The 27,479-nt window shown below is 41.8% G+C and overlaps 1 long non-coding RNA gene across 2 annotated transcripts in view; it reads left to right on the top strand.

The window, feature by feature from the left end:
• The window catches only part of LOC138762611 (uncharacterized), a 32,186-nt gene extending 9,051 nt beyond the window's left edge, over window positions 1-23,135 (top strand). Inside the window, exons 3-4 of one of the 2 annotated variants that reach the window (XR_011356973.1) lie at window positions 14,960-15,046; window positions 22,778-23,135. This is a non-coding gene — a long non-coding RNA (uncharacterized lncRNA). Of the gene's footprint in view, window positions 1-3,099; window positions 3,304-14,959; window positions 15,047-22,777 lie in introns of those variants that run through there. The other variant, XR_011356974.1, reaches the window with a different exon arrangement.
• The last annotated feature ends 4,344 nt before the right edge of the window (window positions 23,136-27,479 follow it).

Below are 27,479 nucleotides of genomic sequence, written 5' to 3'. Positions count from 1 at the left end.
CATGGAGCTAGGGTTCGATCTTCAGGGAAAAGAGACCCAGCTGCTCCATGTGTTGGACTTCATATAGCAGCCAGCTGGAGGGGTCAGCTCAGGCATGCCCAAAATAGGGAAGGAGATTCAGGGAGCCAGTGGAGGTGTGTATAACATTCAAAGACAAGGTGTGTATAACATTCAATGGCAAGCTGTGGGCTTACCTGTCAGTGGCCTTAGCCTCAACTGGCGGGTGAGGTGACTTCCAACCAGTTTCCCGCTGGAGGGGTGATGTGACCCATTGGTTACACCTGGGTCCTTCAATACATGAGCATCTTTCTGAGGACTGCAAACAGTGTAGACAGAGCTGGTGAAGGGGAGATTGGTTTGCGTGGTGGCCTGAGTTATGTCACTACCCACTGCAGTCTCTTGCCGATTTTAATTCCAGAATTCATTTGACTGACTGAGTCCTCCTGTTTGGAATTTAAATGAATCTGTTCCAGGACTCTGGAATGCTAGTCCAGTCCCTTAAACATGATGCTCTCATAACCTTGCATATGTTCTCTGTGGAATCTCCAAATAATTGAGTTTTGGAAGAACTTGTACTGGGCACTTACAGCCAGCAGGGCAGCATCCATCTAGTCTCAGTTTGGTTTGGAAATCGAGCGAGTCACTAATATGGTGCTATTAATGTCCCATGTTGATGAGGAATTCTTCAAAATGAGCCATCTTTAACAGGTCCTTCAGTTCAAAGGTGGTTTTATAAAAAAATGACATTGCAGTAAGGGGAAGTAGGTTAGCGCCACGCCATAACAGCGCCAGCGATCAGGACCGGGGTTCGAATCCCAAGCTGTCTGTAAGTAGTTTGTACGTTCTCCCCACGTTTGCTTGAGTTTTACCACGGGGCTCCGGTTTCCTCCCACCATTCAAAAATAAAACGTACCGGTAGTGTAAATTAATTGGGTGGCATGGGTTAAAATGGCTGGAATTGGCTTCTACCGTGCTGCAAATAAGAAAAAGATAAATCTTGGGGGAAATGAAGTGCTTACAAGTCCTGTTACACTGGATTTAAAAGTACAGCTTGTAACAAAATGGCAACATGGATTTGATTTTGATTCAAAACAGCAGTGACGGAAGTTCACATGAACTTCACAGAGTGTAAGATTCCAAAAACATAAAGCAATAGGGCAGAACACGATTGGGCTGTTTGGCCCCATAAGCCTGGCCTATCATTCCTCAAGTTCTCCTGTTCATTTTTCTGCTCTATCCAAAAGTATCTAAGTAAACCAGAAATGTATCAGTTTCTATTCAATCGAACTCAACAACTAAGCTGCCATTTGAGTAGAGAGTTCCAAAATTTCATCTGTGCGGAAAAAAGTCTCTTCCTCTCAGTCCTCAATGGCTAATCCCTTATTTTGAAAGGGTGACCTCTAGTTTTAGACTCTTCAGGCAGAAGCATCTTGCCCACATCCATCTATGGAGCCTGGAAGAATTTTTTCATACCCCAATGATATCCTCTGTCATTCTTCTAAACTAAAAAGTATAGAGGCTGATTCAATCTCTCCATATACAGCAGTCATATCATAAAGCACAAAAAAAGCCCTTCTGCCCAACTCATCCACATTAACCAAGGTGGCATTCTGTCTATACCCATATGCGTAATTTGGCCGAAATACTTCTAAGCCCTTCCTTTCCATATATCCATCTAAATGTCTTTTGAACATCATTATGCTGTATTGTGAAGGGTTGTAGCTATCATTGGGTTGGAAGACACACCACCTGCCAATCAAAGTTTGGCCACATCCCACCTGTTAATGCACACCTTCCCTTGAGCTAATTTAAATTCCTTTGTACTTGGTCTAGGGCCATTGGCCTTTGTAATCGACTTAACCTTGCTGGCACTCAGCCAAATATCTCTGTAAATGACCTGGGCTGAACCCCCAGCCCTCCAACACTGTAAAGGATGCCACGTATGCTTGGCTTTCCTTCTTTTCCATCTTCGAGGGTCCATCCTGCTTCACTCCAGGCTGAGTACCATGGAACGGCGCTGGAGAAATTGTTGGTGAGATGTGTTAATTCTCCCTCATTGACTCGTTCTGTGCACAGTTTCAGAACCCCAAAGGAAATGGGCCAATGACAATTTTTCTCAAGCAAAATATTTCAGTCACAATTGGGTCTGGAGCAGTGATTCTCAACCTTCCCTTCCCACTCACATCCCACCTTAAGCAATCCCTTACTAATCACAGAGCACTGATGGCATAGGGATTACTTAAAGTGGGATGTGAGTGGAAAGAAAACAGTTGAGAACCACTGAGCTATATGATACTTCCTTCATAAAAAAATCTAGAATGTATAAATCCAGGGCTTTCAAAGCAGTATGTTGCTCTGTTACATGATATTAACAAATCTTCAGTATAATCCATTTACAAAATTAAATAGTTCCCAGGACTTTAACTGAACCCTAATCTTTGGCCTTACCCTAAAAACCCCTATATTAAACAAAAGCTTTATTTACTTATTTATAATGCTTACAACAATCTTACATTGGAGCATTGGACAGAGAACCAAACTCCTTTCAAAATGCAATCAGACAGACATCTGTAGGAAACATTTAGATTGTATAATGTGCTCTCGCAGAAGTGCCGCTCCAGGCACCTCATGGACACTGTTTTTGGTGAACTCCTGCACCCCCTAAAAATGAGCATTGTACCACTGGTTCTCCCTAACGCAATGCTGCAATGTTGGTGGAATGGCCAGGCTGGGGGTGGGATGGGAATCTCGATGGGTTGAATGGTCTCATTCTGCACCTATGTTGTGTGGTCTACTGGCAGAGACCAGGTCATTGGGTATATTTAAGAGAGAGGGTAGATAAGCTCTTGATTAGTATGAGAACCAAGGGTTGTGGGGTGAACGCAGGAGAATGGGGTTGAAAGGGATAGTAAACCAGCTCTGATTAAATAGTGGGACACTCGATGGGCTGAATGACCCGATTCAGTTCTTATGTCTCATGGTCTTTGGTCTAAAATAGTGTTTTTTTTGTTTGTTGCAAGTGTGATTGAAATAAACTGTAGCACAGGTATCCTTCTGCTACTCAAACGCTAACGTAGACTTCTTTGTGTTCCCGTGCAGGTCCACAAACTCCACTTTTAAGTTATATGGTAAGATCCAAAACATATTACTCTGGGAACACAGCTTTTTAACAAAAAATATTTCAGCTGGGGAGAAACAGTGAAGAACACCTCCAATATCCCGGGAGTATACATTTAATATCGTCCTTTTCTGCAACTTAATTTGATGTAACCCTTATGGAACAATTTATAAGAGGAACCTGTCACTGAGCCATAAAGACAAAAGGCTGTTTCAGGATGTCTGAAGTTCTGGCATATAGGAAACTAAATCCTTGCTGCAATCGAAAACACAATCACCTCCCCCACTCCCTCTCCACATTCCCTAACAAATCTTTGTTGAGCAAATGTTGATTTTGAGTGGCGGTGGAAAATGTCCGGTCCAGGGGTAGCGTTACTTGGAAGATTGGAGTTAGGGCAGGAAGAGAATCCAGCATAAGTGAGCGGACACTGAACATGTGTTTAAAGTTAATCACCAATTTAAATTACTAACAGTGAACTCTCTATATACCTTCACAATGAAGGCCTTATTACAAGGTATAACATTTCAGATTCTGAATGCACATTTAGTAACAATTATCCAGGTTTTGTAGTCTTGCCTCTCATTTCTTTATCCTGCTCTCCTCCTGATATCATCAGTAACATCTCTTGACATTCAACATGACATTATCCAGTGCTCAAACAAAACGAACAGGCGAGTGATCTTGCAAGCAGGAATCTTTGGATAATGATTTAAACTTGCCTGTTCGGGGGTGGCGGGTAGGGATAGACAATTTAAATGTGCTTCAAGTCTTCAGTCACATCCATACCTCGGCAAGGCCGAGTTATCATCAGATTGTTGTGGTGTGAGCCATTATTATTTGATGGTACAGTGAAATTACATTGATCTTAAGTGAGGAGTCAGAGGAAATGCTTGCAGCTATTGGAGGGGGGGGGGGGGGTGGGGGGGAGGGGGAAGCCTAGAAGATATGGTCTGAAAGCTATTGCATGATTGAGCAGAAGAGATAGGCTACTGAAAAAATGAACACCCATGAGCCTAATGACGTCTATTCATCTTTGACCTTAGGTTCTGGTCAGTTAAATCAATGTCTCTGGACAGTGCCAACATCTCTCATTGTAGAAAGACTTGGGAGTGCTGGTGCACAAATTGCAGCAGGCTGTCAGGAAGGCATGTTCATTGCCAGAGTTTAGGAGCAGGGAGGTCATGCTGCAACAGTACAAGGTACTGGTGAGGCCGTATTTGGAGTACTGGGTGCAGTCCTGGTCTCTGTACTTGTGGAAGGGTGCACAGGTCTCGAAGGCAGGGCGGAGGAGGTTCCCCAGATTGGCTCCAGAGATGAGGGGGTTCACCTATGAGGAGAGGTCGAACTCACTGGAATTGAGAAGAATGAGGGGGGATCTGATAGAAATGTATAAAATTATGAAAGGAGTAGATAAGAGGTAGGTAAGTTTTTTTCAGCTGGTAGATGGAACAAGAACTAGGGGGCATAGCCTCATGATTCAGTGTAGTAGATTTAGGATGGAGATGAGGAGAATGGTAAATCTATTGAGTTCTCTGTCCATGGAAGCAGGGGAGGCTACCTCAGAAAACACATTTAAGACAAGGTTGGATAGATTTTTACATAGTAAGGGAAATTAAGGGATTATAGGTAAAGGCAGGAAGATGGACATGAGCTTAACATTAAAATCAACCATAATTTTATTCAAGGGGCTCAATAGACTGAATGGCCTACTTCTGGTTCCATTTCTTATGTTTTTAATGTTCTCTCTCCACTTCACCTTCTGGAGCGCAGTTTCCCACCTGCCACTTGTCTTTTCCCCAAATGGTCATCAAGTTATTGCAGAGAGATGCATCATGGAGATAGGCCTTGGTGGATGTCATGCCCAAAACAACACTGTAAATAGATCTGTAAGTAGAGGTGGGATACAAAAGCTGGAAGGTTATGGTGTGCCTGTCTAACACATGGCTAGGACACTGAGAGTATTCCATTCATTTCTGGTCACTACACTTTTGGGAGATTGTGAAGGTCTTAGAAGGGATCCAAAAGAAACTAGAATGACTTTAGTGATAAGGGATTTCTGCTACAAGGCTTAATTTAATTTATTTTAACCAGGTTTTGATATCTCAGTGGTTAGAGTACTAGTCTTGTAAACCAAGGGTTGCAAGTTCATTTCTTGCTGGGGCCTCATTTCTATGAGGGGAGCTTGACAAAAATGGCGACTCTCTTTGACAAATTAAAAAATTCCATGTATGTTACATTCTAAATGTTGTATTACCTGACAATAATGGAATCTTTAACCTCCAACCCCATATGTTTTGGGGGATGGGAGGAAACCAGAGCACCCGGAGAAAACCCACACAGTACAAGCGCCTTACAGACAGCGTGGGATTCAAACCCAGGTTGCTGGCGCTGTAATAGTGCTGAGCTAACCGCTTCGCTAACCGTGCCAAATCAGAGTGGTTCCCTTGGAGAACAACAGCTTCAGCGATGATTGCTAGTCATGTATAAAGCTCAGAGTAACCATGTTCAAGGCGCATTGAGTCCAGATTTCAAGCGGTGAACAAATTATTATTATATTTTTAAGTACATTTCCAGGAATTGCACAGCATGGGAAGTGACCATCCACAATAGCGCTTGACAAGATGAGGATGAGCCATCTTCTTGAACTCATGCCATCCTTCTGGTGGAGATACCCCATAGTTCAATGAGATGGTGAGGAAACAGATTTGGTAGATCTCAAAGGCAAGGACTCTGGACAGTTTTCATTGGGAAGGATTTTATTTATAGAAGGGAAGTGTGGGAAATTGTAACTGATACAGCACACTCACACACTTATATACAATTTACAGCAATTTACAGCAACTGTGGGAAAGTAATAACAGACAATTAATGATCAAGGAAAAAAAAATTCACTACCATGCCCCACCACCCCTTGACTCAGTGGAGGCATGGCTCTGTGCTACAAGGGACACTAATTAAATGCTCCCAACCCTTTTAACAGTGCACATCTTACCCACAGTTTCTCCAGCACCTTTCCACATTTCTAGGCCTGGAGTGAAGTAGGGTGGTCCCAAGCTGGCAAAGAGAGAGAACAAAGATCACATTGCACCTTTATAATGCTGGAGGTTCCAGCCCGGATCATTTCCTGGGACACAATGGCTCGGAGCCAGGAGGGCTAATCCAATTACAACAGCCAATGGCTCAAGGCCAAGAAAAGGCAGGTTGGAGAGTGCAGTCCAGGTAATTAACCAACAGCAAGGTGTGCACTTATGGGTGGGGCAGAATCAAAATTTGATTGGCAGCTGGTGTGTCCCCCGACTTGGTAGGGGGCAGTGCCATCACATGACAGCCACAGCCTTTCCCATACAGATGGTAGTGAGATCTAGTATTTATACTAATAATGGACTTATGATATATTTCCAAGGGCAGTGAGGAAAACATTTTATGCACAGAGGAGTTAGAACCTTGACGTCTGTCAGTAGTAGTGATGGAAAAAGAGTCAATTAAGATCTTTAAGAGGGAATTGGACTAGCAGTTGACAGAGAAAAATTCATTGAGCTTTCAGAAAAAAAGAACTAAGAAATGGGTCTGAAGGGATTGCTCAATGAGCAGCAGACACAGCCCCAAATGGCTTCCTCTTTCTTGTTATAATTCTTTGATTTGATGTTCAAACTTCTCAAATTTTGGTTTATGGTCCAAAGCATGAATATTCATGAAGCAGTGTAATTGGACAAAGCTTCAGAATCTTTGTTGCATTATATGTATAAAATACTTTATCTATTTCTAACGGATATCCTAGTGCCATTTTATCATTACACATAAAAATGGGCTCTAGAGAAAGAGTTTTTAATCAGTTTATAGTCTACCGCCAGATTTTATTAAACTGAAAACTATTTTTTTAAATTTCAAATTAAAAAAAATTTAGACATATAACACGGTAACAGGCCATTTCAGCCTTTGAGTCCATGCCACCCAATTAACCTACACTCCTGGTACGTTTTGAACAGAGGGAGGAAACCGGAGTTCCTGGGAAAAATCCATGCAGACACGTGGAGAACGTACAAACTCCCTACAGATAGCGTGGCATTCGAACCCCGGTCCTGATCGCTGGTGCTGTAAAGGTGTGTGTTCACTGCTACACCATTGTGCCACCCTGCACCATTTAGGACCTTGATCTAGTTGCATTGGTGGACAATAGGTATTATTTGCAACATTTTTAAAACATTCAAGAACATTTTAAAAATACTTTATCATGCCTTTGGATGAGAGCTTCCTTGAGCTCCACAAATTGACACGATTAGCAGAAGACTGATCTGATGATAAATGCTTTGGGGGTGGGGGGAGATATGAAATCGGAGAGTTGGAGGGCAACGGGTTTCATATTGAAGCAGGGTTCCATCACCGCTTTATTAGGAAGTATTCATATTCGATTTGCATTGAATGGGATGTGCCTGGGAAAGTGAGCAATCTGTCACATTAGCTTAGCTGGGCTTTGGAGAAAAATTATCCCTTTAATATTTAGTACATCTAAAACCAAAGAGGTTCACCCAGTTCTGCCATACACAGAGATATTCCAATCTTTAAAGGAAGGACAGTCACTGATTTGATTAAAGAATGATTAATATCTACATTTTGGCACTGTTGGTAAGGAATTTGTTTTCTCAGCATATTCAATATTGAAGAGAAAGTACATGATGTGATCTCGAACTTTAGCTGGAGGAAAACATCATTTGGAAGCTCTCTGTGATGAAAAGCAGACATTAAACGGGTCGTTAAGGAGTTCAGATGGAGAATAACCTATGGATAGACCTTGGCTGGGTTTTGCTTGAGGCAGTGTAATGGGATAAAACAGAAAACTGAAGCCAATTTCCTGAATGCCATCTTAAATGATCAAGTGTCCTGATCAGCATATTTTATGCTTTATAACATATGCAACTTTTCATTTCTATTTCCACATTAATTTTGTTGTGGTATTATTGAGAGTCCCCTTTCAAGTTTTACAATGGAAATGGAATAGGGTTCGAGACTCCATCCCTTTCAACCGAGGTGAAAGCTATTTATCAGGGCTCTTGCTGTAACTAAATTGACCAGCATCGGTCTTGTTCCAGAGGCATCGTCTCACAGTAAGGTAAACCCATTTATAATTGTTTTCCTTATTCAGAGACTCCATAAAACCTCTAAAACAGTTATCGTGGTGTCCTCCCTGAACCCTTCACCCAAAACTCTGTCGCACACACAATGGAACACATTTGCAGAAAATAATACACAGGAAACTGGGAGTAAAGACAAAATGGGTGTAAAGACAAACTGGGAGTAAATACAAAATGGGTGTAAAGACAAACTGGGAGTAAAGACAAAATGGGTGTAAAGACAAACTGGGAGTAAAGACAAAATGGGTGTAAAGACAAACTGGGAGTAAAGACAAAATGGGTGTAAAGACAAACTGGGAGTAAAGACAAAATGGGTGTAAAGACAAACTGGGAGTAAGACGAAATGGGTTTATTTAAAAATTGGAATATGAGTAAAGATTTAAAAGGCCAAGTCGCCTTCATTGATTCTTTGCACTGTTTTAACTGAAATTTTCTCTGTAACACATAGCTCTTCATTTTTGTTTTATTTCTACATTGTATTTAAATTTGGGCTGATGTGCCTGGAAAGCATGCAAAACAAAGCTTTTCACCATATCTTGGTTCACATGACAACAAATGAACAAACAGTAAACTCAAAGATAAATCCAGGAGAATCCACTGTATGAGATTGAGCCTGGTGCAGTTAATGCTCTTCATTGAAAGCTGGGATTGGAGAGTGACTTTAAAGTAGCTCGTACCTTAATTTGAATCTTGTCTATTCCCTTTGACATTATTCAAAGGACCAAGCCTTCCACATACGGTAAAAAATCTTCAGTATCTGGTGCCTATGGGGATGCCGGATACGCAAATTTTCCAGTTGCCTGAGGCACAATCTTACAATGCTTAACTAAGACACCTGCATCGAAAATGTACAGTTTTTAAAAAAAAGGACAGTGCTAAACATGAAGCCAGTTGGAAAAAAAGAAAAATCAGCATTGTATTCCTTAATTATGTACAGTTCACTTTAATCAGGTCATTCCTGTAACTTATAAAATGTAAATTTAAATTCGAGCACCAGTCACTGGTGCCGTAGCAGCATTGTGCTGTCCACTACACTAACCTCCAGTGTCTTTTTTCACCCATGGTACGACATGTGTTCAAAGTAAAGGGAGGGAAGTTTACGGGAGACCATCAGGGGTAAGGTTTTTACAGAGATTAGTGTGTGCCTGCAATGCCTTGCCAGGGATGGTGGTGGAGGCTGAAACATTAGGGGCATTAAAGAGTCTCAGGCAGGCACGTGGATGGAAGAAAAATAGAGGGTTACAGGGTAAGGAGGGTTTGGTATTTTCATAATTAACCCCCACACCCCCAAGTTTACAGATAAATCCTACTACTTAATACTAATAAAGTTAAAAATTCTTATTTGGGAGATGTAGGGAGCCACTTTGGGAGTGTCGCCCCAGTGGTGAGCCGCAATGCCTGGCCCTTCATCCTGGGTGCCACCATTTTATTCAAACACAACTTTATTGAAACAGCTGCTGCGAGTGGGGCACGACCGGGGGTGGCGGGGTGGGGGGGGGGCTCTCTGCTGGCTGAATGTTTGCTCCCTTCTTCACCAAGGGGCTTCAGTGTTGCTTTGGAGAGCACTTATTTTACAATTTTAAAGTCTTATTTAAATTTTTATTTATTCTAATTAATTCATTCATTAATTTCCTTGATTGTATTTTTGCCAGCTGGTTGGGCTGCTGGTTGCTTGAATTCTGGATACCCGGGAGTTTTAACTTTTCTGCTCTTAGATGCAGTTCCCATGGAGTGAATGAAATGCTCAAAGAAATTGGCATTAGAGGGAAGAATTAGTAATGAAGGGACTGAAGGTGATAAATCCCCAGGACCTCTTGACCTGCATCTCAGGAGGTAACCCTGGATCTGGAGGATGCAATGGGTTCAGATCTTCCAAAATTCCATAGGTTCTAGCACATTTTCCACAGATTGGAAGATAGGAAATGTTATCCCAAATCTGTAATGAAAGAAATACTACAGGACATTTAGAATATAATTACTGGATTGCATTTTCAAAATAATTTTATGAATAGGAGATCATGCTTGGTAAATCTGATGGAGTTTTAAGATGAGAACCATAGAACAGCACCTCAACACAGTAACAAGTCCCTTCGGCCCTTCTAGCCTGTTCAGAACCATTTTCTTTTGCCTCATCCCACTGACCTACACCCAGTCTGAATCCCTCCGTACCCCTCCTGTCCACGTACCTGTCCAAATTCTTCTTAAATGTTAAAATTGAGCCTGCATTCGCCACTTCAGCTGGCAGCTCGTTCCCACCATTCTCTGTGTGAAGAAGTCCACTTTCACTCTTAACCCATGTCCTCTGGGTTGTATCTCATCTACCCTCAGTTGAAAACAACCTACTGGTATCTATATTTACTCTGACTATCTCCCTCACAATTGTAAATACCTCTATCAAATCTCCCCTCATTCTTCTACACTCCAGGGAATAAAGTCCTAACCTGTTTAACCTTTCCCTGTAACTCAGTTCCTGAAGTCCGGGCAACATACTTGTAAATCTTTTCTGTACTCTTTCAATCTTATTGATATCTTTCCTGTAGTTAGATGACCAAAACTGTTCAGAATACTCCACATATGGCTCCACCAAGGTCTGACACAACTTTATACCATAACATCCCAACTCCTTTGTGTTGCACTGCAGCAACAGTAAGCAGACACAAACTTGAAGACTGTACAACAGGCTTTATTTGGCTAAAAGTCTCTGCTACAGTAGTGGCTGTGATGGTGGCTCAGGACTATATCCTGGTCAGGTGACTGACAGCCGGCCGGGTGGAGTTAGCCCCCTAGGGATCTATTCAGGTCAGCTGATTGACAGCCAGCCAGGTGTAGTTTGTCCTCCAGTGGTCTTTCTGCAGGTACAGAGATCGCCCCCTGCAGCAGGCTAGTGCTGTATCACCACATCCTGTACTCATTACTTCGATTTATGAAGGCCAATATGCCAAGGGCTCTCTTTACAAACCTGTCCTCCTGTGACACCATTCTCAGATTGCAAGCAAAATAATTTTTAAGAACTAACCAATGAACAAGGAATTTCATAAGGTGCTACATATCGAAGCTGTCATTAAACAAAACTAGAGCAGATGTTATTGGAGACAATACTCTAGCATATATAGAGGAATGGTTACTGGACAGAAAACAGAGTGAGAATGTGGTAAACCACTGTTAAGCTATGATTGGCTGATGCCAGCTGGACACACCTCCCAAGACCAATCCTACCCATTGCCCTTTGCATACTCCCTGTGTGGTAGGGTGAGGCAGATTTTGGAGCTGGGTGTCCAGCTGATCACAATCCATATCACTGATCTGAGTGAGGGGATCGGGTGTGATACATCCCCATTTGTTGCTGGTAAAATTCTAGGTTGTAGTGTGGACTGTAAAGAGGTTTAAAAAAAAATTAGACATACAGCACGGTAACAAGCCCTTACGGACAACGAACCTGATTACACCCAATTGACCAACAACTCCCGGTACGCTTTGAATGGTGGAAGAAAAGCAGAACACCCAAAAGTACCCCTTGCAGACATGGGGAAAACATGCAAACTCCTTACAGACAGCACCAGATTCTAAGCTGGAACGCTGGCATTTGTAACGGCATTGCACTAACCGCAATGCTAACCGGGCCGGCCCCAGTTGCAAAGTGTGATTGACAAGTTATGGAAATGCACAAGAACTTAACAGATGGAATACAATGTGGAAAAATGTGAAGTTATTCACTTGGGTATGCAGGAGAAAAAAAACAGAGCAGAGCATTTTTTAAATAGCAGGAGATTGACATCTGTTGGTGTTCATAGTGGCCCGTCTGTCGTTGCACATGAATCATTGAAATTAAACAACGAGGTACAGCAAGTAGGAAGGCAAATTGGCCTTTATTACAAGAGGTTCTAATTTATGAAGTCGAGATGTATTGCTCCAATTACAGAGGGCCCTGGTGAGTCTGCATCTGGAATATTATGCACAGATGTGGTCCCCCTACCTCAGGAAGGATAAAGATTGTGACAGAGAGAATGCGTCGAGGTTGAATGATGGTGGATTTGTCCTGTGGGAAGAGATTAAGCAGACTGGGCTTATTCTTTCAAGAGTTTAGAAGAGTGAGGGGTGATCTTACTGGCACATTAAAAAAAGCCTCATGGGGCTGAGTCAGGGTAGATGCCTTCCTTGATCGGTTGGTGTCGAATCAGTGTCAAAAAAGGGGCTGGCTATTCATGACATAGATGAGAAGACATTTCTTCACTCAGCAAGAGGTAAATCTTTGCCATTCTCTGCTCAAGGTAGTGTGGAGGATCTGGAGCTGACAAGGCAGAGATTGAAATATTTATGGATATTAAGGAAGTCAATGAATATAGACTTAGGTGATGAGGTAAAAGATTAGCCTTGATCTTACTGAACGGCAGAACAGACAAAAGGGGGTAAATGGGCCCAAACTACTTCTATTTCTTGTGTTGTTAAGCAGGAAAGTCTGCAGACACTGGGGTCGAGTACAATAATCAAGCAGGTCAAAATCAGAATCAGAATTTATTGTCTCAAACAAGTCTCAAAATTCGGTGATTTGTGGCAGGATCACAGTGCAGACATTCATATTAAATATTATTCATATTTACAACAATAAATAAAACAAAATAACGCATGAAAAATAAGGCCATGTCTTTGGTTCATTGATTATTCAGGAATCAGATGGCAGCGGGGAAGCAGCTGTCCTTGTGCCGCTGAGTACTCGTCTTTAGGCTCCTGTACCTTTTGCTCCGATGGCAGTAGAGTGAAGAGGGCATGGCCTGGATGGTGGGGATCTTTGAGGATAGAGGCTGCTTTTATGCGACGGCGCCTCATGTAGGTATCCTCGATGGAATGAAGTCTATTGCCTGTGATGTCGCAGGCCAAGTTCACAACCCTCCGGAGTTTATTCTTGTCCTGAGAGTTGGCGCATCCATACCGGACAGTGATGCAACCAGCCAGAACGCTCTCCACGGTGCACCTGTAGAAGTTTGAGAGTCTTCGGCGAAGTACCGAATCTCCTCAAGCACCTTACAAAGTATCGCCGCTGGTGAGCCTTCTTCGTGATCGCATCGACATGGAGGCTCCATCCTTGTTGAATCAGCATCCATAGGAAATAAAAGGTAACCAATGTTTTGAGCCTGGGCCCTTCATTTTCTACCAAGGGACAAGAACCAGAGGACATGAGTTAAGGGTGAAAGGTGAAATGTTTAAAGGGAACATTAGGGGGAACTTCTTCACTCAGAGAGTGTAGAATGTGCTGAAGTGGTGAATGTGGACTCCATTTTGATATTTAAGAAATATTTGTACAGGTACATGGATGGAAAGGGTATGGAGGGCTCTAGTCCGAGTGTAGGTCATTGAGATTAGGCAGAATAATAGCTCGGCCTGTTTCTGTGCTCTGGTGTTCTATGGCTTGACAAATTTTGAAACATTGTTGAAAGTTTTGTTTGTACATTTATTAATTCTCTTGCTAAAACAGCCCCAGCCTGTGAGCTATGGCACATGACCCACGCAAAGCAATCTCTTGCCAGGGAAAGCAGATCAATTTACTCAGGAAACAACATCTGCCTGTAACAACATCCATTGAAGCAAGGTGGATTCTCTGGAAATGCACTGAGTGGACGAGTTGGGATACTGTTGCCTACCACAGGGAACAATAGCTACCCTTGATATATATAGTAGTTACTCCCCCCCCCCCACCGTCCATGAGGAATATGTTTCAAGACCCCCAGTAGATGCCTGAAACCGCAGATAGTACCAAACCCTATACATACTATGTTGATCTAATAACTGAGAGGGCTACTAAGTAACTAACAGGTGGGTACCATATACAGCATAGATGTGCTGGACAAAGAGATGATTCATGCCGCAAGCGGGACAGCGTGAGATTTCATCATTCTACTCAGAACAGCACACAATTTAAAACATACAAATTATTTCTGGAATTTTACATTTAATATTTTTGGACTGGGGGGTAACTGAAACCATAGAAAGCGAAACCGCGGATAGGGGGCGGGGTGGGGGGTGGAGCCACTGTACACATCCTGAATGGTGCTGTGGTGACAAGTCCTATACAATTCATGTGGGAAAATTGAATTCCTGTCACTTGCTGTGGTGTGGCCAACAAGATTGAATGATGGGAATTAATGTATTATCTGCATGCAATCAAAACTATTAGAGCAGGGTAACAAATTGGCTAAGAAACCATTCAGCCTGCTGAAATCCCCTTCCTCACCCGTTTCATTACTCTTACCACTATGGCTGTGGGAAGGGTCTGCACAAAGAATGGAAGAATCAAATCCAGGTAGAACGAGGTTCAGTGGAACTGTTCTGTTTACTGATTTTTGGGGTGAGGGAGAAGTGGGCTCATCGTGTTGGGCACCTTCATGTTGGAGGATGATCTCCCCAAGAAGTCGGTATCTTTTTGCCTTGTCTGCTTTTGTAACTTTTATCCAGATAGTCTAAATGTGGAACATTTGCTTGCCACAGTGGTTTTCAAACGTTTTCTTTCCACTCACATGCCACCTATGTCATGTGTTCTGTGATTTGTAAGGGATTGCTTAAAGTGGTATGGGACTGGAAAGACAAAGTTTGAAAACCACTGCTTAGACCCTGAGAAGTTGCATTTTTGTGATTTAAGGCTGGCAGTAACATAAAATTTATTATAAATAAGCATACATTAATATTATGGTTGAGAATTTCTGCTCTCCTTGGTTTGCAGGAGATATATTCGGTATATATTAAAAAGGAATCTAGTTTACAAAGGAGTACTGGGAAAACTTGAAAAGGATGTACAGACTTACACGAGGTGAGACAAGGCTTGAACAGTCCTTCTTAAAGAGCTGAAGAGGTTCTGACTCTAACTTTGCCCTATTTAATTTCACTTTCTTTTCAAAATCTCTTTATTTGTTTCAACATCGTTATTATACAAATAGGAACCATTAAATCTTGTTAATATATCATTAAAGTTCTACAGAATTGTTTTAACAGAGATGTTAATTCCTTGGAAAGGGTTCAACAAGCAAAGTAAAATAACATTGTAAACCATGTAGAATTTTTTTTTTTAAATTCAGAAAAGAGGAAGAAAAAACATCTAACCCCCTACCCACTAAATAAGGTCGAACAAGTAAAATATACATATTGACTGCAAAATTAAGGTGATGGCCTAAGGTTAGTCCTCGGCCTTCAGCAAAGAGAAGGGACAAACCCAAATTATTAAAATTCTGCACCATCATCGTTCCAATTTTGAAAAAAGGTTAAGAAAGGGACCCCATGTCATATCGAAAGATACTTTAGTTACCTTAACATTATGTCTAATTTTCTTCAAGTACCGAAATGACATCATATATGTGAATTTAAAATGTTTTCAAAACATTTAACATACAGCACAGTAATAAGAGGTTCCCACCCCTGAAATTTGGATTATGCAACTGTCTTCCACTCGCCCTGCTTTTATTGGGAATCTTTGCTGTTTTCAGTCGCGCTGCAGTTTGTTGAATCTCTCTTCTGTTTGCTGAATAATTCGTCTATTTTGTTGTACATGGGTAGATTAGGAAAGGAGGAAGGGTGGATGATTGGTTAAGCTAATGGGGAAGGGATGACCATAACCAGGAAGCCATTATAAAAGTTAAGGAAGAGTGGTGGACTCCCACATCTCTATTCCCCATCACTCATTCAAACTCCACAATGTGTTGGTCTATCAAATCCATGGAACACCTGGAAGGAAATCTGACTACCCTTTGCAACTACCCTTTGAATTTTTTTCTTCATGTTTGGTCTTCTGCAAAGCAATTACTTGGTTACTAATCGTGTGGTTGTTGAGTAAGCTTGTTGTGTACAAATTTGAATTAAACATACAGGACGGTAACAGGCCCTCCAAGCCCACTATCCCGTGCTGCCCAAATACCCTTTTTCAAGGGTGGGAGGAAATTCACGCAGACACGGGGAGAACGTACAAAGTCCTTAAAGACAGCACCAAATTCGAACCTGGGCCGCTGACACTGTAACAGCGTTGCTCTAACCATGCCGCCCAATTCTATGTGTTCAACAAAAACAAAGCTTCATCATGCTGTTATCACACAAGATGAATAATTATTGTGGTTTATCAACTTATAGAACTTTTTTTTTAAACACCAAGGGGGACTTTTGTTCCACATGATCATATCAGGTAGAAAAAGGAGCTAGTTAGGCTAAAGTCACTTCCAAAGGTTTGATGCAGAGCCCTGTGGTTGATAATCACACAGATACTTTCTGCATGTGATCGACCTTCCTACCTCCACCTCCCATTTCAAAAGGCTCCAAGTCTTCACCAATGTTTGGGGTGAAATGTCCCCTTATCCATCCACCGATGACCTTACAAGAAAGATAAATAATTCCTATTCACCCTGTCTTGGCCTTTTAGAGTGACTTACATTGAGTAAATGTCATTCTTACCTTCTTTGTGGCAGAGCCACCCAATATAACTCTCTGGCCCTGCTAGCATCTAATGCATCAGAAAATTTGATGACAAAGCAATTGGAAAATTAGCTTCTAAGTTCATCAGTAAAAATAACAAGGCCAAGTTAACATTTACCTAATTGATGTAATACACATAAACAGTCAGCTTTAATGATCAATAAGGAGACATTTACTTTGCATCCAAGATGGATAAATAGGAATCCTTTTTTAATATGGTGGATATAAGCAATGTGTAATGCCATCTGATGGAATTGAACAATAATCAACATCAAATACTTTGAGCTTAGAGTCTTGCCAACATGGAATTCCATTTTGTCAGTAGACCACAATTCACCAAGAAACCAAAGCAGGTGGCAATTAGTACTTCACCAAATGAACAAGACGTTACTGGCAATAGCAAAACAGCACAATGAATCTCCGTGAGTTGAGGCATGATTTGAGTATCTTGTGATATTAAAAACTAGTGGACAAGTTACAAAAATTTCAAAATGTTGTCCTTTATTTCAAGGGGATTGTTATGTAAAAGAGTTTGTTTAGGGCAGGGAAAAAGAGATGACTCATAGAACTGCTTTCCAGCATTTATTCACTCCCTTTTAAAAGGCAAAAATAACACAATTGCTTTCTGAGTATTCTTCCTTTTCTGCCTCTTTTCTCCCTTAGCAAGTAACAGTCTCTTCACTCTTTTCCTCAAGTACATACAGTTTAACTTTAAACATTTCAACATGTACTCAACTCAATGAACACAGTATTAGCCGAGAGCTTTTTAAGATTTTCCCAGGAAAACATTTTGCATTTTAAAATCCTTTCAAACTATATATATATATATATATATATATATATATATATCTATATATATATCTATACAGATATATAGATATATATCTATATCTATATAGATATATCTATATCTATATATATATCTATATATCTATATATATATCTATATATCTATATATATATCTATATATCTCTATATATATATATATCTATCTATATATATCTCTATATATCTCTATATATATATATCTATATATCTCTCTCTATAGATATATAGAGATATATATAGATAGATATATATATATATATAGATAGATATATAGATATATCTATATATCTATACAAAGCAAAAACAGTGGCCCCCTGAGGGCAAGTTGAAACCTGCAGCAAGAAACTAACAAGCCAAAAATCATACATTTAAAAGGAAATTCTGTACCTTTAGAAGACAAAATAACACAACCATTGCCTTGAGTTTTCTTCTTTTTCTACCCCTTTTTCTCCTAAGCTTGCAAAATAACAGAGTTTACACTGAAATCTCAGAAAAGCTTCATTGATCACATGACCAGCTCATGGTAATGGAGTCAAAACACCAGATAAAAACATCCTTAAAACTTACATTAATGGTTAAACAATACGAAACCAACTATAAAAAAAATTAATGAACAATATACATTAAGAATGATAACATAAGCAATTCATTTTCCAAGGAAAACATTAAAGTAGCCCCACAGCGAAGTTCTCCCACCCTTACCCTTTTCAAGTAACAAGTAGTGTGAGGAACAGGAAGGGAGGGCCTTAGGAGATACAGAAGAGGTGTGTACCACAAAACTCAATCCCACTGGAAACATTATTAAAATAATAGTAAATACAAATACTTCATTGAGATAAAATTCACAAATACAGAATTGAGAGTAAAAATTATTAAAACCCATTTTTAACTCTGCTACAGTTAGACCAAGGCTGCACGATGCACACGAGCCACAGAGACCCTTGTCCATCTGACACTGTGTTCGGTGTCAGGAAGCCTATTTTGGGAGGGATGTGTTGAACTTATAAACTTACGTGCACTTTCGGAAGATGAGCTCCAATATGAGAACCGGGCACATGGATTTGGCCTATATTTATGTGAAGTGGGGGGGGGGGTAATTTAATTAAGGTGCATACACTGATGAATCTTATGAGTAGATATGTAGAAAGTATTTCCTCCGACAGGGATAGCTGGAATAAAATGGCAAAGAGCCAGGCCAGAGAAGAGTGAACTCAGGAAGCATTTGCTCACCGAAAGCACATTGGAAATTTGAAACCCTTTCATCCTAATTGATGGCGATGCTTGATCATATGAAACTTCTGAGAGTGATGCATTCTAACTGAATGAAAAATTGAGAGACATAGAAAGGTGCAGGCAGGCACGGTTTGCACAACACTATGGCAGCGCCAGCGACCCAGGTTCGAATCTGCCACTGTCTGTAAGGAGTTTATACGTTCTCCCTATGTCCGCATGGGTTTCCTCTGGGGGCTACTGTTTCCTACCACATTCTAAAGACATTCAGGGTCAGTTGGTTAATTAGTCAGATGATGTACTTGGACAACACTGGCTCATGGGCCAGAAGGGAATGTTTGCTGTGCTGTGTCTCTTTAAAAAAATATAATTGCGACTGGTGGAATTTGGACATGGTCCAAATGAAAGCAGTGTAGGCTCTGGGGAAGAATTTCCTGGTCCCATCCAATGCACATAATTTCAACCATGCTCAAATTGATAGTAACCATAATCTGGGGTCAAGGTATGGGGGTGAGATATACTCCTGCATGAGCAGATATACATTTTAAATATAGATGTATGGTGGTGTGCCACAATGAGCAATGGAGGTTGGCCGTGTTGAGCGAGAAGTGTGAAAGAAACGAGCCGAGTCCAGCCTTTACTCAAAACCCCAAAAGTCCTGTGATTCAAACGCCCACACCCTTTCCCTTTAATTCCCCCCCGCGTCCAGCAAGGTGGAAGTGATGTGGGCTTCCAGTGCGAGGCTCGCCCCGCATCTAAAACCCCGCTGGATGTCGCCAGTTTCTTCCCCGTCTGCGACTGCGGGGGCCAGTTCTCTCATTGCGTGGGTGAGCCACGCTGTGTAGGTGCGAATGCTACAGATGACTAGATAAATGCAATTTTGATCTCAGCACAGAATTAAAATGACAGGATCAATTCCATGCTACAGAATGCCAATGAGACCACTTCCCATTCACCACCAAAGGGCCACAACATGTACAGAATTCCTGATATAATCATATAAAAAAGCATGGAACCTAAATTATATTTAATACATGCAATATTCCTTTGAGATCTAATTCTCGGTGTGTTTTTTTAAAATAATTTCATCCATGCAGGAAGCTCAGGCTGATGTTTTTCCTCTTATAGAGGACAGCCATTACCTGCCTTGGGGAGTTCATTAGCAGGTCCTTTTGTCAAAGCTGATGATGTCACCTTGTTAATGTTGGCTAAAATGAACAAAAAAACCTTAGAATAGCAGCTCATATTCTTTGGATTTGGCTTTGGCTTTTAACACTTTAAACAGGACATGAGGATTTCTGCTCATTTGGAGCTGAGGTGGTGGGTGGTGGGTGGGTGTTGTTGAGGCAGTCACTTTCTACACAGTTTCGCTTTCTAGAGTTCAACCTATCAATGTAACTATATGTAGTGCCTTTACTTCCCCAGGGCTTTGGGGAGGTTTGGCATGACGTCAGAAACCCTGGCAAATTTCTACAGGTGTGTGGTGGAAAGTGTGCTGACCGGCTGCATCACGATCTGGTAGGGGGACATCAATACCCCTGAACATAAAGCCCTCCTAAAGGTAATGGACACAGCCCAAGACATTACAGGCAAAACCCTCCTGGCTATTGAGTACATCTGCAGGAAACGCTGGTGTCGGAGAGCAGCAGAAATCATCAAAGACCCGCACCACCCAGCACCCGCTCTGTTCTCGCTGCTGCCATCAGGAAAGAGGTGTAGGTGCCACTAGACTTGCACCACCAGGTTCAGGAACAGCTGCTACCCCTCCACCATCAAACTCCTCAATGACAAACTCATTTAAGGACTCTGACCTGTGCACTTTATTGAATTTTCTTTGCTCTCCCTGCATTGCACAAGTCAGTTTGTTTACATTTGTTATCTGTTACAGTTCTTTTTCATTGTTTTCATGTTCACGCAGTTAATATTTAGTGGTAATTCTGCTGCGCTTGCAGGATAAAGAAATCTCAGAGTTGTATGTGATGTGATGTCGTGTGTGTACTCTGACAGTAAATCTGAAACCAGCATTGCCTCTTTGTGGTGAAGAAACCCACCTCCTCTGACTGTATAGATGGGAGGGGGGTTAATGATGATGCACAGGTGCCCATTAAGAAGTTGTTCCTCAGTGTATCCTGTAAGATCGATACATGCTGAAAAGAGAGAAAATAAAGCAAATGATTAGGTAGAGCCTTCCACCACTTTTACGGCCAATGAGTCACTTATGAAGAGCAGTCACACAGCAACCAATTTATGTACAGAAAGCTCCCACAAATCAGCCATGCACGAATAATGAAGGAATTCACTTTTTTCACTTTGATTAAGGAGGAAGTATTTTCTGGGAGTACACACAGCCCAAGGTTGAGCATGCTAAATAATGTGCCCCCCTGGTTTAGTCCCACTTGCCCATACCCTTCCCATGAATAGGGGGTTCCAAATGTTTTTTTAATGGATGCTGGTGTATCTGCCTCCATCACTTGGTTTGGACTAATAGAAATAACTAACTGCTTTTTTAAATAGAATATCATTTACCTCAAGGAGCAGAAGATCTTGCTCACTCACCCAAAAGAGAGGAGAGTAAAGTCCCTGAAAGGAATTTAAGTCAATAACTTTCTAATGCAAGGTATCAGCATGCCACTATTGGGCCTAGCTGACTTTCAACCTAGGCTACCATCAACTCTGCCCTCACCCACATCTCTTCCATTACCCGCATGTCTTCCCAACCCCCTTCTGCCCTCATGCGCAACAAGAGCAGGATTCCTCTTTTCCTCACCTATTAGCCCCCACATCCAACATATAAACCTCTCCCTTTTCCGTCACCTGCTATGTGATCCCACCATCAAGCACATCTTCACCTCTCCTCTTCTTCCTGCCTTCCGTAGGGAGCCTCCCTCCATGTCTCCCTCATCCACTCCTCCCTTCCCACCAATCGCACCCTTCGAACCTACCCCTGTGACTCTAGGAGATGCCCCACTTGCACCCACACCTCCTCCCTCACCACCATTTGGGGCCCCAAACAGTCCTTCCAAGCGAAGCAGCATTTCACTTTCGATCTGCAGTGGCCATCTACTGCATCCGGTGCTCCCATTGTAATCCTCTACAATGGAGAGACCTGTCACTGACTGGGAAATTGCTTCATTCACACCTTTGCTCTGTCCAGCACAATAGCGGGGACCTCCCAGTGGCTAACCATTTAATTCCCCGCCTCAATCCCATGCCCACATGCCTGTCCATGGTCTCATCCACTGCAAGATTGAGATGATGTGTGAATTGGAGTAACACCTCATATTCTGTCTGGGCACCCTCCACAACCAGATGGCATTAAATATCAACGTCACCTGTTTCTGTTAGCCTCCTCACCTCGTCTCTACTTCCCCATCCCTATTGCTCCTTTCCTCCAACTCTGCCTCTCTCCCTTTCCCTCTGACTCCTTTCCTCTCACTCTGTATTCACAGAGCTGCCCCTTCGATCAATACTCACCTTTTCTCTCCTATCCATGTCCAATGATCACCTCTTGCCTGTTGCTCCCCGTCCTTTCATCCTTGCCTTTTTATTCATGTGTCTACCTGCTTTTCGCTCACACCTTGAGTTCTCACGGCTGAGTTCCTCCAGCATTTCTGTGTTCTTACTACAATCACAGCATCTGCAGACTTTTGTGTTACACTTCCAGTTATGCTGGCATAACCAATCACGTTAGCAGGTGTTTTGCAATATTATTGGTGCTTTCAGAGGTACATTTCGAAAAATCTCATCTGATTGGTCTAATACAGGGGGATATTTAATACAGCAATTTTGATTATTTATGGGGTAGAGGGCACATGGTTCAAAATAGATAGTGTGGTTTACAAGTGTGGGGTGGGAGGAATGAGATCGATCTAGAAGTTTTCTTTACAAAGCAAATGCTTGGGCAGAGCCAGTTTCCTATTTCAATACTAAGTATTACCAAATTCATTCCTCCACCTCTTGAATGTCACAGAGAGAAGAATTTTTCTGAGATGGACCAGTAATTTCCTTCACTTTCTCTTTTCTCAGGTTGAATAGCTGAGTGCATGATCAATGAGCTGTGGTTCTAAAGTTCAGGAAACTGGGTTATTTTCTTAACCTTGGATTTACAGAGCTTCTCATCCAACTGTAACATTCCTTGGCAAATAAGTTGCATGTTTACCATGATTCAACTGTACTTACGAGAGAGAAAAAAATGTAATCCTTTTTGACTTTGCAAACCTTCTCTCTGGAGCAGATGTGTTACAGGAGACTTTTAAAAGCACTTACCTCCACAATGAATGTGTTATTTCTGGAGTCTCTCCCACCTTGTGGGGGATGGAGGAACGAATATCAGCCTTTTGAAAAGACTACTCTAACATAACCTGGTAAAAGAAATGAACAAGTGAAAGGAACACATAATTGGTGAGGAAAGTTCATAATTTGTCAACATTGTGCAGCCTCTTTGAGCAATAACGTTCCTCCTTTTGATAGTTTTAATGGAAATGGTGTCCACATATAGAGAAAATAACTCCTGAATTCAAATCATGTATAGAATAGGCCTTTCCCAACTGTTTTATCCTTCTACTAATGTAGCCATCCTTCCACCCAGTAATTGTCCCATCTGCTCTCTGGTTTTTAATCAAATGTTCCAAACCAAACAATGCCCAACATCAGCTGCCTGCTTTCTCCACTGCCTTCCCTTCAGTTGTCTGGTTCACTTATACCGAATGTTCAATCTGGGTTGCAAAACATTCAAAGAGACAGGGAAGTTACTTTGGCCACTAGCTCTGCATTTAGTGGAGGAGCGAGTATAATATATTTACTGAGATTAAAAAAAATGTAAATGGAACAGAGACTGTTAACGGCAGAGCTCTTGAGAACATAGATGTGCAGAGAGATCTGTGGGCTCATTGAAAGTGGCCACACAAGTGGATATGATGGTCAAGAACCTTGCCTTCATTGGGTGGGTCATTGAGTACAAAAGTGGTGTTGTGGCTGTATAAAACGTTGGTTGGGCTGCACTTGGAGTACTGTGCGGAATTCTGGTTGCCCCATTCCAGGAAGGATGTGGAGCCATTGAAAGGGTAGGGTTTACCAGTACATTGTTTGGTTATGAGCTATGTGGAGAGGATGGGTTGTTTTCTCTTGAGTGTAGGAGGCTGAGGGATGAATTGATAGAGGTTTTGGGCAGCATGGCTGATGCAGTGGTTAGCACAATGGCTTCACAGCGCCAGTGATCAGGACCGGACCTGGGTTAGAATCCCATGCTGTCTGTAAGGAATTTGTCCGTTCTCCCCATGTTTGCATGGGTTTTCCCTGGGGGCTCCAGTTTCCTCCCACCATTCGAAACGCCCCGGTGTATAGGTTAATTGGGTGTAAATTGGGCGGCATAGACTTGCGGGCCGAACTGGCCTGTTCCTGAGCTGTATTTAAAAGTTATCAGGTCCTAAGAGGCATTGATAAGGTGAGCAGTCAGAACAGCCACGTGATTAATAATCAAGTAATTGCTTTGTGGAACACCAAACCTGAAGAAAAAGAAAATCAAAAGGTTCTTGGTAGTTGCAGAGGGTGGTCAGATTTCCTATCAGATGTTCCATATATTTGATTGTGGAGTTTGGATGAGTGATGGGAAATACGGATCTGGGAGTCCACTACTCTTCCTTAACTTTTATAATGGCTTCCTGGTTATGGTCACCATCTTAGCCAGTTAAACTGCCTCATACCCTAATCTGCCCATGCACAGCAAAATAGTCGAATTATTCATTCAGCCAATAGAAGAGAGCTCCGACAAACTGCATCAAAGATTCAGGTCCAAAAACGCAGCAAAGATGTTGGCAGTGAAATTCAGCGAGTGGAAGATAGTGGCATAATCCAAATTTCATGTGTAAACTTAATTCCTGTCAATCCAAGCAAGAATGAAAGGGTGATTATCTAATCATTCCTGTTCTGGTCTGGAATTATCGTGTCACTATGGGCAGCCGCTAACATTTTAAAATGGGTAAAGCGGAGAATCAGTGAAGCAGAAACTAGAATAAAATACGCACAGAGCTGCAAAAAAAAAGCCATTAAAGTTTTGAACCAAGCATCTGTGTGACTGGCTGTCTCTGGCTGCGAGTTCAAAAGCTTTTCACTCTTTCTAACACAACCCACCCACCTAGCCTTAATTTTATCACCCCTCCCAGCAAGAGACTTCCATGTTGCTTTTTGTTGATCATCTGTGTCTTTCTATGGCTGCATTTCAGTGAAATGGAGCAAAAATGCATGCAGCAAAGGACAAGTGATTTAATTTGGAGAAAAGCCCAAGGTTCAGGTGATAGATTGTTCAGAATTGATGCGGGGAGGGACTTGCTGGTTTTCTTTGAGCCATCGACAAGCAGAGATTTTGCCAAGTCTGAAGAGAACAAAAATCTCATGTACCTTTCTTAAATATAAACTGTTTTAAGACGGTCATTAGACAGCGAACATGTTAATTGTTTTATTATTGGGAACTGATGCTGTTGTGGGTTTGTACTGGGGCTTAACACTCAACATATCTTCATATGCTAACTACTGTAATTCTAGGTGAAAGAGTAATCGGAGGTGTTCGTGGTCTATAATTAAGCAAATTATTCCCCATTTCTAAGCAGTCAGGAATGTAGAAAATGTACCAACTGTATAAAAAGGGGAATAAAGCAATTAGTAGTCAATTTCCATTTTCTCTTTAAATAAAACCAGTGGTCCTGTTGCCTCAGTCAGATGGATTGAACAGATTTAGGTCCTGTTAAGAGTTCAAGTTTGTACAGGGACCATCGGGAGGCCTACGTCACACCAAATGCCTCATTAGACATTCGACTCATTTTCTGTATGCAAGGCTTTTATTCTCATTCAGATTTCAGGTTTAAGCATTAGACTACATACATGACATCACATACAACCCTGAGATTCCTTTTCCTCAGGGTGAGGCAGAATTACTACCTATTGGTAGTGCAAAAAACCCTACTCAAAAATGGGATATGTATAAAGAAGAGTGAATTGTAAATGCCACTGAGTAACAAAAGCCATATATGCAGATGTTTTTGTATTTAATGGTAAGGATTACATAGATGAATGGGATGTCTTAGACATGCCCATGGTTCTGTGCTGTAATGAAACAAGGGTTAATAAAGAAGTAAAGATGCTATTTCACAGAGCCAGTGATCTGGGTTCAAGTCCGACTTCTGATGCAGTCAGTGTAGATTTGTCACCTTCTCTCTGTGGTTGTGTAACTCTCCTCCAGATGCTCCATTTTCCTCACACATCCCCAAATTGTGCTGCTAGAGTGATTGCCCCACGAAGTTTCCCCCTACTGTATGGGTGACTGAGTGTTGTCAGTGAGGAAATAAGTTTGGTAGGCCTCAAAGGCAAGGACTTTGAACCCAGTTTTGATGGGGAAGGATTTTATTTACAGAAGGCAAGTGTGGGAAATGATAACAGATGCAGCACACACACACTCATGCACTTTATAGCAGCCATGGCAAATAGCGGACAATTAATAATGAACATGGTGAAAATAGTGTGGGAACAAAATATACACACACATATATACAATGAACTGGTACATACAATGATCAAGGAAAAAAATCACTACTATGCCCCACCACCCCTTTTCTATGCTACAAGGAACACTAATTAAATGCTCCCAACCCTTTTTAACAGTGCACATCTTACCAACAGTTCCTCCAGCACCTTTCCATGTTTCTAGGCCTGGAGTGAAGCAGGGTGGTTCCAAGCTGGCAAAGAGGGAGAACAAAGAGTACACGGCACCTTTATAGTGCAGGAGGGTCCAGGCCAGATCATTTACAGGGACCCAATGGCTCAGTGCCAGGAGGGTTAATCTAATTACCACAGCCAATGGCTCAAGGCCAAGTACAGACAGGCTGGAGAGTCCAGTCCAGGTAATTTACATGGTACCAACAGCAAGGTGTGCACCAATGGTGGGGTGGAACCAAACTTTGATTGGCAGCAGGTGTGTCCTCTGACTATATAGGGGGCAGTGCTTTCACATGACAGCCACAACCCTTCCTAATACAGTGGGACAATGTGGAAAGGAGTTAATGGGACTGTCAGGAGAATAAAATGGGATAATTGTAAAACTGTGCTTGCTTGGGGTGGGTGGCATGGTTGGCGTAGCAGTTAGTGCAAAGCCTTAACAGCCTCAGTGATCGGAACCGGACCAGACCTGGGTTCAGGTACATTTTCCCCGAGTCTGCTAAAGTTTTCCCCGGGGGCTCTGGTTTCCTCCCACCATTCGAAACGTACCAGGGGGTTGTAGGTTAATTGGGTGTAATTGGGCAGCACGGACACGTGGACCGAAATGGCCTATACTGTGCTGTATGTCTAAATTTAAATTAAAAAATTTATTGATTGGCATGGATCAAGTGGGCTGCAAGTTCTGCTTCTGTGCCATATGTCTCCTTGATAATGAAAGCATGAAAAAAACAAAGATATTTCCTATCAACCTCTCTCTCATCTTCTAAAGACACTAACATATGCTATCCCACTATGTTAAACAGTTTAGGACTTTAGAGCACAGCAGAATGAGGAGAGATCTGATGGAGGGTCACAGAATTATGACGGATACAGATAAAGGAAATGTAAGCAGGTTTTGTTCAACTGAGGTCAAGTGAGACAAGAACCAGAGGACATGGGTTAAGGGTAAAAGGAGAAAAGTTTAAAAGGACAATTATGGAGAACTTCTAAACACAGAGTGGTGGGAGTGTGGATCGAGCTG

Source organism: Narcine bancroftii, chromosome 5 (genome assembly GCF_036971445.1).
Source record: "Narcine bancroftii isolate sNarBan1 chromosome 5, sNarBan1.hap1, whole genome shotgun sequence".
NCBI lineage: Eukaryota > Metazoa > Chordata > Chondrichthyes > Torpediniformes > Narcinidae > Narcine > Narcine bancroftii.
This window is presented reverse-complemented; position numbering and strand designations above follow the sequence as displayed.